Source organism: Branchiostoma lanceolatum, chromosome 9, assembly GCF_035083965.1.
Source record: "Branchiostoma lanceolatum isolate klBraLanc5 chromosome 9, klBraLanc5.hap2, whole genome shotgun sequence".
NCBI classification, from domain to species: domain Eukaryota; kingdom Metazoa; phylum Chordata; class Leptocardii; order Amphioxiformes; family Branchiostomatidae; genus Branchiostoma; species Branchiostoma lanceolatum.
The window spans coordinates 3,706,855-3,721,336 of NC_089730.1; positions in this window are offsets into that span (position 1 = coordinate 3,706,855).

A 14,482-nucleotide genomic window follows, 5' to 3' on the forward strand; every position below is an offset into this window, starting at 1 on the left:
TTCCAAGTCACCGAGAGGGTATCTAGGTGATACTTGTATTAAGTTTGAATTCATTTAGATAAAAGAATATTTCAGTCAAAACGGTTCTAAATTGTTTAGTTGAAAATGAACGTTTTAATGGGTTTAGTGAATAGATGTTAATGCTTGGCACCCAGGCATAACTCCCTGCACGTTGCAGACCGCTGTATTGTACTATTTTAACATATTAGAACATATTAGGACGAATATATTACAAGAGTTTATAAACAAATACAAGTGATGTGTTTCATGTTAGAAATATTTCTAACATATTGGAACATGCCAGAAAATATTCAAAAGAACCAAATAGATGCTAGAATTGTTTCTAAACGGTTCCTTATCTCAGTTATATTGTAATAAAGATTTTGAAAATATTAGAATAGAAGGCAACAAACACCCACTCGGTAACGTGGAATTAACTGTATTTCTTCCTATATAATGTAATGTATAGACTGACCGGGTGGGTGTTTGTTTTGTTTTCCGGTCTTCCAGTGGGGTACATGACATATGCAGCGATCACCCCCGTTCCAAACAAGGCTGCTACTGCAACAGCGATGGTGATGGCACGCAAAAGACAGGAACGGCGCAACGTCGCCATGCAGCTTTTCACAAACCCTCTCGTGTTTTCCTCCTCAGAGTCATCTGTGTGCAAACAGTAATTCATATTTTCTTCATCGAGCCTACGGTTACTTTGATTCCAATCTTTACACAACTTTAGTATTACGGCATTTTCTCAATGATTATGGACATTAGGTCCTGATTTGAATACTTGCTAATAAGATACTTTTTGGACAGCTATAATGAGCTTAGGCTGCATTGGTAAATGTTAGATTTTTATATTTGTGACATAAGTTATGTTAAAGTGAGCATTGTAAGTCATAAGTCCAAGATAATCGCAAAAACACAGTTGAAAAAAACCGTCTGGTGGTATGTGACCACTCTACCTCCGGACAAATTTTAGGTCATTCGACAAATTTCAGACCACAATGCAGAAGGTGAAGAAAGAGAAGAAGAAACGTCAGGAAAAACATTAAATTTCCCTCCCACGACTGAACATGTAGTACGTGTCGAAATATGAAAATGTCTTATTACCTTCTCCGGTCTTGTCTGCTCCGGTCTTACCGTACAGAAGGTTGGGTATAGACGCAACCATATCCACAACTGTCCTCCAGTCAGTCCGAGGTGGCTGCAAGGGCGTGGTACCTAGGAAGAAATTGCCACATACGCATTACCTCGGGTGTACTGGAAAACAGGCGCAACCAGAGTTGGAGACCTTACACCTCTATGAAATATTTCAATTATGCAAATGACTTCCAATTTTTCATAATCTATGTATTGCAATATTGTAATGTTTACCTTTGACTTAATTTGTGAAATTTCGATCACCACTTACTAATTAATGGCATTTTCGCATTGATTATGCAAATCAGTTCCATATTTGCATAATTGGCATTATTTCATCTGCCATAATTTACACTTTACCTGAAACAAACTCTTGTTATTAATGATGCAATTTATGTCCAAAATTGTATAATCGAATTTTTGCTTTATTTTGTTGACATTCCAAATACCTTGACCATACTTAGCTTCTTGAGTTATGCTGCTTAGGCCATATAAGTATGAACATAAGAATGGCATCCGTGCGCGCATCCATTTTCGTCCGTTTCAAAATTAAAAAGGTTTCGGCTACACTGCAAATCGTAAAAGGCAGCTGCAAAATGAGAAAATACATGCTGTTAATTGCACACAAAAAATGTTTCGGAAAACGGACACTAATTATGTCGCAGAATTCCAAAGTTTTGGCCAAACTTTTTTTTCTTTCATTCGCTCGCTCGCATCAGTTTGGGGTAATGTCACCCATATAATCAAATCAATATGGCCTAAACCGCCAACCACTTTATGATTTAATATTGATTAGTTATGCAAATTTGATCACGTCATATGTCTTAATCTAAGATGAAGAACCATAGTATAAAGATAGGTATAAACAGTCAGTTTTCCCGGTCTGAATTAAGTTTAAACAGTTAGAATCATCAAAACCATTGCAAACTTTACTTCAATATCGCAATATTGCAAGCTATTGTTAGTGTAATTAAATTAGGTGTCAATGCATTTTATGAAAAATGACAGTTACTATCGATGTCATTTATTATTGTTTTTATGTTGAGCCCATAGGTATGGGCTCAACATATTGTTTAATTTGTTCATGTTCTTATTCTTCTCTTGCCAAGTCTTCAAATGGATTCAACTCCGCCATTTTTTAACCAAACGACCTGAAATTTGGCACGGAGGTAAAGATGGCAAATACCCTCAGACGTCGTTTTCATTTTTTTAACAGGCCTTAAAACCATTTTTATGAAGGTTATTTGGGGCATTTTTAGGCAAAAAATACATTTTGGGCTCCTGTGCCCTGGTGATACAAGCAAATGATCTGGCATTCGGTGCAAGGGTGCCTTGAACATGTCCGTACAGGACTTCAATCACATTTCTGGTGTACATCACTTCAAAATGCTTCATTTTAGGGCCTTTCGGGCCTATTTCTAGAACGTAATAAAAGTGCTATACTCGTTCCACGATCTATCTAAGGTTCCGCGCGTTCCATTTTCTGTTGGCCAAAGAATCCATTTTCTATCTAAGATTCCGTACTTTCCATTTACTGCTAGCCAAAAAAACGTGTGTTATTTTCAGGTTACCTGGGGTTATGTTGCAGGAAAACACGCCTGCCTTTGCAGTAAGAAGTTGCTAAACTATGAGGAAGGTTGTTGGCGTCTCGCAGAACTTGTAGAGAGACTTTTTTGCACGGGTGATTTTTGAACAGTCAATTTATGCATCGGGAGGGAGATTGGCAAAGTATGTTGCTCTCGCAAATGTTGCCTTTCTACATGTAGTTAATATTTCGATTGGGCCCAGGTGTTATTTTGGGACAGCCCACTTCTTGCATGAGGAGGAGTACGGGCGAAACATGCTGTATTTGCTCAGGGGCAAATGACGGCCTTTCTAGTTGTTGTTGTGTTTGCCGTGTCCAAAATGAATAAACAAAGAAAAAAACAACATTCGCTGCGGTGTTTTCAAAACAGCTCGCCTGCGCTCTCTATACATTGAACTGTTTAAATTTCCTTATGATTTAACTGCCCTTTGTATATTCCTTTCTATCAAATTACGTAAGGATCATACCTTTAACGTTAGCTTGTTCAGGAGATGTAGCTTCAATTTGGTCCACGTCATCACACTGGCCGGTTGAATTTTGTTCAGAAGGGAGCGCCGGTTGGCAAGTCTCATATCCCGACTCCGGTTTGACTGAATAGAGCGGTGACAAAGTCTCTGTAGATTTGTCTCGACCTGCGTCGTTGGGCATAACTGATTCTTTGTGATCTGTTTTGTCCCGGTACAGTACACGTGGTGACATACGTTCTTTATCCCCTGCTATTCTGGCCTTTCTAACATGAACAGAGTTCGACGGAGGGAGGGGCATCTCGGTAGGTTCTGGATCACAGTCCGTTTTGTAATGCCGCACATCCCACTCTTGTTTCTCGTATGTCGTCTGCATCGTTTCTTCCAATGTGTTTCTCGTTGGATGAATAGTTTGCCACGGTAATTTACAGTTATTAAAGGTGACTAAATGTGACAGATAACGCCAATGTCAGGTAAAACTCTGCCAACAACGTAGGACCAGAAAAGCAAGACCGGCTCCCGGGCCGACTAGTGTTTTTCTGCCAGTACAGACTCATTTGGAAAGTGTTTTTCACGTAAATCATAATAAACCATATTACAGAAATGTTATTGTTGTCTTCAAAGGCAGTGAGAAATGTAATCAACTTCAAAGGTTTCCACAACCTTTATAAGCACGATAGTAATCCGAGTTATGCGTCTGCAAAGACCCGCTGAATCGCCCTGTGACTATCGTGATTATAAAAGGAAGGAGGCAGTCGGGAAAGTATTGAAAACTAGAGTTCCGCGATCCCACACCTTCTCCGAATGGTCTTAGAATATGTGTTTGAAAGTTGTGTTATGTATTGCATCATTGCAACTGTCAAATTACCGTCATTTACAACTTTGTAATCACAGCATTTTCTCATAAATTCAGCAAATTATGCCCTTATTTACATAACCGATGCATCAATCGGTTTCCCTCTCTATGTCACAGTTCTCAGTTCATGTGTCTTGAAGCGCCATTGTGAAAATCACTGACCACTTGTTGCCTGAAACTCTGTCCATATGGTGTATAGGTGCCCTCTCTATTATTCCTTACAGACTCACCAGAAGTTCCCACTGTTTGTTTAGTCCCCTTCAACTATATCAACTTCAACAATATACATGTCAAGTTTGTTCACAGTCTTACACAAATCCATTCCATCAAATCTATGATATTGAATTGTTCCTGTAGGATCTGGAATTGATCAACATGGCAGCCACAACAATATCCCATCTGGATCAAGAGGATGGAGGAAATGGACTGAATTCTCCGCGTGCCCACCAGTGTATCGAGTGCAGCAAGGAGTTTCGTTACCAGAGTGAACTTATGAGACACATAATGACTCACACCGGCGAGAAACCTCACAGATGTGAGGGGTGAAATAAGCAGTTCAGTAGGCTGGGCAATCTGAAGACCCACGAGCTAACTCACACTGGTGTAAAATCGTACCAACAAATGCGAGGCGTGCAGTCGGCAGTTCAGTGAGCTTGCATCTCTGACAAGGCACATTAGAACTCATACCGGTGAGAAACCGTACAGATGTAATGAGTGCAACAAGCATTTTAGTCAGCTGTTTAATCTTAAGACACACATCCGGACTCACACCGGTGAGAAACCGCACTGGTGTGATGAGTGTAGCATGTAGTTCAGTAACTTGTCAAATCTGAAGAGACACATGCGCACTCACACTCGTGAAAAACCGTACCGTTGTGATAGATGCAGCAAGCAGTTCAGCGCACTGTCAAATCTGATGAGACACATGAGAACTCATACTGGTGAAAAAAGTACAAGTGCGAATAGTGTAGTCAGTAGTTCAATGAGCTTGCTTCTTTGACAAGACACATTAGAACTCACAGAGATGAGAAACCGTATAGTTCTAAGTAGTGCAGCTAGCAGTTTTTTAACTGACTGGCCTGAAGAAACACATGTGGAACTAAACTGGTAAAAAACGGAAAATTCAGTAAAAGTTTTTAACCATCTATAGTAATGACATAAAGTAAAGATGTATTTGTAAGGGTAGCACTGTTTGTTTGACGTATTGATATCATCGTCTGTCCACACTTAGCTAACTGTCTTTGTATGTTTTTCACTTAAGCTGTACTTGTCATCACCTTTTAGTTGTAAATATTCATGATCATTAGCGTTTAGAATCAGTTTAATTATGTCAGTTATCAAATTAACCCAAAACTGATGTCTGCAAGTCGTTTCAATAAATATTGGATTGAATTAAATTAAAGAAAAAAAATGGACAAATGACCATTGTCGATTGCATGCAGTTTGTAAACACCACGGTTTTGGCCTTTTAAATTAGGTATACATGTTTAAGTTTTCCTTGGGTCGGTAAGATGTAGATTTTTGTGTAGCTTCTCTATTTCCTATCAGGTTGACAATCTATTAAGTTCATGTACACTGCCATTGATCGTATTATTTGGTAAAGTCTGGTGTAGAATAAAACATGGTGTGCTGAACATTCTCTTCGAAAACGAATCGCTCACGTCCGTTGATGACTATGCAAACTCATAACCTTTTGAAATAAGCTGTTTTTCTCCAGCATTTGCATGCATAAATGTAAGAAATAAACCTTACGGCTTTCGCATAAAGAACCAGTCAGAAATTATATTCTTTCTAAAGCAAATTTCATTTTGATCAAATAATCAAATTATTGGGTTTTGATATAACTTGTCTCAACTGTTCAAAGTTTTACGATTGAAACGATGCAATGCAGTATGCTTTAATCTTTTGTTTCCTGTAAGTTTCGGTAAAAGTACATTTGCATCTCGAGACATGCGTAGACAAGCAAGACGAGCGTCTTGCTAGGTGAAGGGCGTGCCTTTGCTGTCAAGTAACCTGACAAGTGGCGTCGAGCCGGGAGGGCAGCAGCAGTCCCAGACTGAGAGCTTATGTAGTAAAACATTTGATATGTGTAAAATTGAGACCCTGGGTTGTTGCATATTAAACACAATAGAGTCCTTGAGTCAAAATCTGCAAAATACATTTGTCAAGTGATATATAACTAGACACAAGAAAGTATTAAATAGGAGATCATTTAGAACTTGCATTAAGGTTCAAACTGTGTTATTCTGTTATGTTACATATTTTCAATACATTCTAGATATATATTCTGTATACAAAACTATCAAATCAAATGTGATAAAAATGAGATCAGTAAATTGTCAATGCAACGGACTTGAAATCTAATTCTATGACTCTTAGAAAAAGCACATTCTTAATGAAACAGAAAATAGAAACAACACATTATTTCTGTAGAATGAAAGCTTCATGTAAAGATGTGGAACCTACATTTTACGCTTAACTTTGTAGAAACAAATAAAGACCCTTATCAAAGAATGTTGTGCTACCCAATGAAGAAAGCACGAAGGCTTACTTAATTCAGTGAGAAGAAACTAATAATCCACAAGAATGTATAGGCTTGATTAATAATGTCATGTTAAATAATTGAACTTGTAGCGTCTGGACAAAACAACAACAGAGTACGCAAGGAGACACACGGAGACACACACATGCATATAGAGAGGATGTTCTGAGTATTTTTCTTTTAATATTTTGCCTCAGTGCTACACCAATAAACGTTACGCTTCAAAGAAGCATATTCAAAAGATAGGGGCGATGAATTTTTTTTTATTAGTAAGACGCCACAAAAAAATATGTCGTATGAAAGTTCTGTACATTCATAGGTATAGCTATTTTGAAATTGAAAAGAAAATACATATTTTTAAACTTTGTGACTCTTTTTTTTTATTTAAAAATTACCCTTTTGTGAGCGAATCAATTTGAATAAAGATTGGTTAATTAGTTTATTAAGTTTATGTGGTTCTATATATTGGATAGCATATTGGTGGTCCTTTGATAGAAACAATATATACAGACTATATCTACATGTATATACACAAAAAACTTGAGCCATGCATTGATCACAACGTAGAAAGAAAAACAAACATATTGTATATCTGGACTAGTTAGTTGGGATAAGATTTATTGCTTATGATCATAAGATCAAAGATCATTAGAATCATCATTAAATATGAGTTGCTGAACAATATTATTTTTCCGACTGACGCATCATTGACGATGACTATATTGAAACTTAATGATATCTCGACAGAAGCTGTTTTTCCTTGGCATACGTATGCATAAATGTACACAATACACATATCGGCTTTTGTGTAAAGAAACGGTCAGAAATGAGACGATTCTACATCAAATGACCGATGTGATGACGTTTTTTTTAAAATAATATGTCTCGAAGTGTTCAAAGTGTGACCTTTGCGACACATCAGATATGGTGAGCTTTAATCTTTATTTTCTGTTAACTTCGGTAATCAAGAATACAGATTAGTCCGGGCCACGAGTCTAGCTTAGATCGACGACCGCCTTGCCTGGTGTAGTCTCTTTGCTGTCCAGACAAGTGGCATCATGCCGGGAGGGCAACAGCAGTCGCAAACTAACACTGGAGGTACCACGCTTTTGCCTGTTTTTGCCCTCCATTCTTTTCGAAAATTGGAAAAAAAATGTCGCCCTGTTGCTAGCCTTGAAATGCTCTTTAGTAGCTAAGCAATATTTTGGATGCTTCCATATTCAAACGTGATGATTCTACGTGCTAAGCAAATATTCAGTGTAATTTACAATCCTTAAAAACAAGCCACTAAAACCTTCCGCCAGTGATCTGTTAAGCCTTTTCTTCATTTGCGTGTTTGCTGTATGTTGATAATTATCGAGAGCTTTTATTTCTGATGTCCCTAGACTACTTACACTGTTGACTTATTCTGTAGTGACGACAAAAAATGACTGACTGATTTCCGTTGTTTTGTTAACTCAATCTGTGTTAACAAAACACGAAATATTGACAAAAATAGTACTTAAAGTGAAAAATTTGCCCAACTCCAGGTAAATTAGGACCAATGACGCCTGTAGGTCCTCCAGGAGAAAGGGGAGTCAAAGGGCCAGCTAGCTCTGTTTCCCCTGGACCTCCAGGAGAGAAGGGTCCAATGGGGTCAGCTGGTCCTGCATCTGTCGGGCCTCCTGGACCTCCGGGAGAAAAGGGAGCCATGGGGCCGGCTGGCCCTCCGGGGCAAAATGGAGTCATGGGACCAGCTGGTCCTGGGTTTACCGGACCTCCTGGACCTCCGGGAGAAAAGGGAACCACGGGGCCAGCTGGACCTCCTGGAGAAAGGGGTCCGGAGGGGTCAGCTGGTCCTACATCACAAGGACTGATGGGTCCTCCAGGGCCGCCTGGTTTGCAAGGAAGCTCAGTTTGTCCCGCTGGCCGTTCCAAAGCCAACGGAGGTGAGGCATCACTCTTAGTTCCTAGACATTTTAATAAATGGTTTGTGCTGGGAACTGATGGGATTGGCGGATAATTTTCATATGCCCACTCTGTTTTATCAATGTAAAACATTTTCTTTCAGGATCCTGTCCCGAACGTTATGCGATGTGGCGTGGAATCTGCTACAAAGGGTTCAAAATACCCTTGAACTTCCACGATGCGACTGAGACCTGCCGCAGAGATGGCGGCACCCTCGCCATGCCCCGAGACGCTGAGAGCAATGCCTTCTTATCATCTCTCAAGTCGTCCATTTTCGTTTATCTGATCGGCCTGCATCAGCGTGAAGAAGGAAAGTTTGAGTGGATCGATGGGTTGCCACTTGAGAAATACACCTTGTGGCATCCGTCAAGCCCAAAAAAAACTTTTTGGGAAAAAGATTGCGTCGTTCACTTGGCAAATAAATGGGTGAACTGGGGATGCCACTCCGCATTAAGCTTCTTCTGCCAGGTTGCTCCAGGTACTTGAAAAACGCAATTTATCGTCATCACTCCAAAATAATATCATTTGGACTCTTTATCTTAGAAAACTGGAAGAATGTTGTATTTTTGAGTTTTGAACGGGGTGCAAAATATGCCCTTTTTGTTCTTATTAGTTCGTCAACTCAAGCCATGAGAGTAAAGTCAATTGTTATGGTGGATGAGAATCTGGTATACAGAAAAATCCACAAATTTGTCATGACCGCGTAAAGCAGGAACTAAATTTAGGAACTAAAGATGTATACGTAACGTTATTGACTTTTTTCCAACCCAAAAATGTACTGAAACTTACCAAATCTACTTATAGAATAATAATGAAACACAACTCGTGCAGAAGAATTTCCATATTTTTTCTATGTTATCTTACTTTTAATCAGATAAGGCACTGTATTTCATTCTTAGAAATCATCGTGGTATGTTCAATGATGTTTACCTGTTAATTTAGGGGCAATCAGTTGTATGTAGTTTGGTTCTGTAAGTATCATGCTTTTTTTTACAAAGAAAGTAGAGAATATTTCCTTGTTAGTATTAGTACGTGCAATATTGTCAATATGATGTATAGTGTGACAGAAAGCAGTTGATAAGTACAAAGAAATGAGTGATTCAATTTATAGAGCCAAGCTAATACTCTTCTGCAGAGTCAAAATTCTTAACTTTGTATGAGTTTGTCTAGCGAAACATTAACTCGATGTGATATCCAGACGCGAGGTCTGTGCATATAAAATTAAAAACAAGAGTCTGAGGACCCAATATCTCCATGAAATTTGGTTTTGTATACTATGTGTTTTATTTGCGCATGTTATGTGTTGTTTTGGCTGTTTTGTTATGTTTTATGTGCCACAGGGAGGTTCAGTGTGTCTTTAAATTATGTTGTTTCTGTTGTCGTGTGGTATGTATGTTTTGTGTCGTATTGTTGATTTGTTGCAGTTTGTGTCAGATACGCTAGTTGTCCTTTAGCTCCAGTGACACATACCAGGGGTCCCAAAATTGACCTTGACCATATTACGTAATGATGTTCCATTATGCTACTACTTATCTGTTCTCCCATGACATTTGACCTCATAACCCTAGGGCTGGGACGGGTCGTTATATCGGTTCACCCTAAGATACCTTTCCATGGCTACACAAAATGCTGGGCTATGATTGGGTGCCCCGTAATGCCACTAGATGCTGCTAGCGTAATCCATAAATTGCTGGTAAGGCGTAGGCTGAGTTTCAAAATGGTCCAATCAACAAGCGAGTGCCTCCCATTATCATGTCCGCGATGAATTCTCCTATCAAAATCCCGCTAATTATACTGTGGTACGCAGAGCATCGTGCTGAAAGGCCGCGAACCAAAGCAAAGCATGAGCTCAGCAAAGAACACCCATGGTTGCGATACCCTCACTCTCGATCGATGACGTGAGACTACAACCACGTATACCCCCGAGGCCTTACGATGGTCCCTCTATGATGCACGTTCATCTAGTATTTGTTTACCCAATGTGCAAAAAATAACAATCAGTTGCACCATCGAAAAACACATAACACTGTCTACTTCACTCAAGAGCAGGCTGGAATGTTAATTCATGGCCACTCCCATGTCAGAGGTGACTCCAAATAAGCTCCAGAGCGACCAGACAGGTTCGACTTCATTTCATGCAGGAGTCTCTAACATTGTCGTCCGCCGGATTTGTGCCTCACAGGTGGGGATACATTGATTGTACGAATTCTAGATCTCTGAAGAATGTTTGCATTGCGACGTAGAAATTTGTTTATATATATATATATATATATATTTAAAGTTACTATTTTTCATATAAGGAGGCATGTGCTGCCATTGCTTCTAACTCTGTTTGAAAAGACCAGACCAGTTTTCAACGCTTTCTGACAGGCTTTCTCGCACTGAATGCTTCTTCTGTTTTCAGTTGCCACACGTTATGCTCAAAAGTTACGAAAAAGTCGTTCTGAATGTTATTTATTCGGGTGGAAAAATACAAATACGTGTCGAGGTGGGGTAGGAATGAGGTGGGGTAATTGGTTTGGTACGTTATGGACGTGACCAGATTATCAATTGCAGTCACCCTCAGTGCATTTGTTATATCAATTTGGTTAAACGTTGCCGCACAAAACTAGTTTCTTTTACAAAAGCGCATGTCAGGATACCATGTTGGCATTGGACGAGCCACGACATTGTGCAATGAGACTGTACTTCCTTTTAATACGCTGAAGTAGAGTTAGGAGAACTTTAACGTATGTGATAGCACAGGTCCCTCTATAACGTCACATTACTATTTCTAAATACACGAAAATAGAAATCTCCACCATAAAAGGTCTTCATTCATAGGCAAACTGTGGTGTTTATCGGGCTCAAATGTGGCTTTCCATGTCAGATGTGACGTGAAAGTTCGTAGTTCAATTGTGCTACGTATTATAAGTAAACAAACAGGTTAAACTGCATTTGATTCAGAAGTCATTGCGTGTGACCTCACGCCAGTCTAGACTTCGTCATTATCACTCATGCGTTTAATGCAAATACTATATTAAGGTGCTTTTCAAGTCATCTCCAAGATACTAAAAATAGCTTGCTTTGACGAAGGCTAAGAGTTCAGCCTATTGGTGTGTGAGTTTTGACTCAGAATTTAGAGTAGGGCGTAGAGAGGCTGAATAATTAAACGTCATATGTAGCTCCGGAATTTAACGTTTAGCGTTCTGGAGACGCCCCCATGCAGGCCGCTCTCAAGGAGGTGTCCTCAAAAGTAGGTATTCAACATAATATCAATAGTTTTGACGCAGAACTAGATAGTTAAAGCTTTGTCAAGTCTTAAAGCCGGTTCGAAAGCCTCATGATTAAAGTAATTTGTAATAATCAGCTCTGATACTTCAACGTAATTCGCAATTGGCGGCGAATTTTTGCGTAATTCATAATCACTACTGCATGGAAATCCGAGTTTCCGGGGTGGAAATCATGTTTCACGTGCCTGCAAATTCGAGTTTTCCGTGAATCTCCAGGCCGTGCTGACCTGCACAGCTCTTCTGCACGGGACCCGTGCCGACCTGGGAAATACCGGATATGCACCACTTTCTGTGCAGGACGTGGAAGCACCGTGCAAATTCTCGCACAGCTGGCGGGAAATTTCGATGCAGGCCTGCACAGTCAACACGACTGTCGCCGAACATCGATGGTACCTGCATAATTTAGCGGCAATTATCACCTAATTATCACCTAATTATCCTCCCAGGTCTGACCCGGCCAGGTTTTGCCGCCAAAATGACCTATTGTAATTGAAATTAGCGTTGCAGCTACTGTACTCGACCCAAACCAAGCAAACCCACGCTGAAAACATGCTTTTATTCGTTCAAAATGGTGATTAAACTTTCATTTTTGTTTTTCGAATCCACGAATACCACTGTTTGTATTTTGTGGTAGAGTGTGTTCCTTCCTAGATCTTGACGGCTCAGGGTCCCAGTCGCTCAGGTCAAATGAAACAAAGTTCTCAGTGTATGTCTCCGTGATGCTGACATTCCTACACCTTTCCATCCAGATGCTTCAGATAAAACCGCAGATAATCCCAGCAGAAAAACATCAAAGTCACAGGAGCCCGCTTGTCCTCGCGTCAGATGAACTCGTTGCCTCTGACCGTCCAGGTCGCGAAAGTTACCAATATTGATATAGAAACACGACCCAAAGCTTTCAGTTTTCCCGGCGCCGTGGCTCAGCGGCCTATTCCTGGCAAAGGGGACAGGGAGCGGAGAACACATATCCACACAAAGCCTGGTCACCAGTCTCTACGGAACGGCTTAGGCTGCTATGCACTGCCACTGATCCGTTTCTGTCAGTTTTGCTCCTCCGTAGACCGAGCTAATTGATCCAAGCCCGTAAAGTCGTCCCGTGCGCGGAATTCTCACTGGGCGGGCAGGTATCACTACCAGCGCCGCAGAGATACCGCGGAGCTCCCGAGGGTATGGTTTCCAGACTAGTCCACACATAGCCTGGGAACCATACCGTCGGGAGCGCCCCGGTTTCTCTGCGGCGCCGGGAGTAATGCCCGTCCGCCCAGACAGATTAGTCCACCCCGAGGGTACTTAGCTCCCTCCCATGGTGGCAAAACTACGGTGGCTGCGAAATGTCATGATCAGCTAAGACGGGTCAATTTAGTAGACTGGGCCCGGTAAAACATACCCAAGCCGACCCGTAGAGACTGGAACCCGGGCTAGTCCACACACTAAGTCGGGCAGTGATCATCTGGGATACGTGTGCTAACTAAAAGATTTGAAAAAAGTGACACGGGCGTTGATTGGCTCTTCTTTTCAGAGCATATACTAAGTGAATTGCAATTGGCTGACCACGTGAAATACCACATGCTCGTCAAGACTTTCATTGTAATTATTCAGTGTTTTATCTGAGATGCACGCTTGTACAACAATAAACTTCCGTGTCTACGGGTTAACAGTACGTAGAAATACACGTTATTTACTTGTTCGACTCAAAGTCTCCGATGTGAAACCACAACAGACTACACAAGTTTGTTTTATTTTAACACAGACTATTGCAATCAATTTGCCCCCTCCCAGGTACATTTCAAAGCTACCCCCTATGCACCAAAACAACCGGTCATCATTGTGTGTAGTTTGTAGCAATAATATAATTGCGGTCTTGCCCTTGAGCAGTTCAAATAACGCCAAATACATTTATATACAGCATGGATTGCAAGCCACACTCACAAGTTTTTTTCACAAGAGGCCATTATCAATATATAGGTTATATATAGGGCCTCCGTCGGTCAGTTTTGACCATGATCGCATTTTTGTCAGCTGGGGAGTAAGCCCTCTCAATTTCTGCAATACGAGTGTAACCATTGCAACTAATGTGCTGTTAGATCACCTAAGCATTGGGCATCATATCCACTTGATATAGAAGCATCTTTATCCTTCATCTCTGTTTAGATCTTGCAAAATTACAAATTCTTTCTTGGTTTTCCCTACCCCCTGCATTTGGGGTGGGGGCTACATATATATATAAGTTACATCGCTGTAATTCTCAGGTGATGCGCGACACTGATTGTTTCGTGTTTTGTCTTTGTTTCGACAATTTGAGGCTCCTTCTTTCTACCATGCATACACAATTATACCACTCTAGACTAAATTTTAGGAACAAAAGCACGCAATAAATTGTATTAGTATTCTGTGTATTTTCAACTCCTTCTTTTTACAGGAAAAATATAGAAAAATAGACAATTAACATGGACACCACGACAGACATTCTAATACACATCTTACAGCATTATGCACGCTTGTATCTTACAGATGACTCGTGTTTACTTTTCATTGAGAATAATTCATATCATGTCAAATGGTCCTTTAACATGCGCCTGTAGTTGGTTTACGGGGCTTGTATCAGAAATATTGATAGGGTGGAACGATAGGATGTCAGAAGACGCAGGATAAAGATCTAGATCTATATGGGTGAAA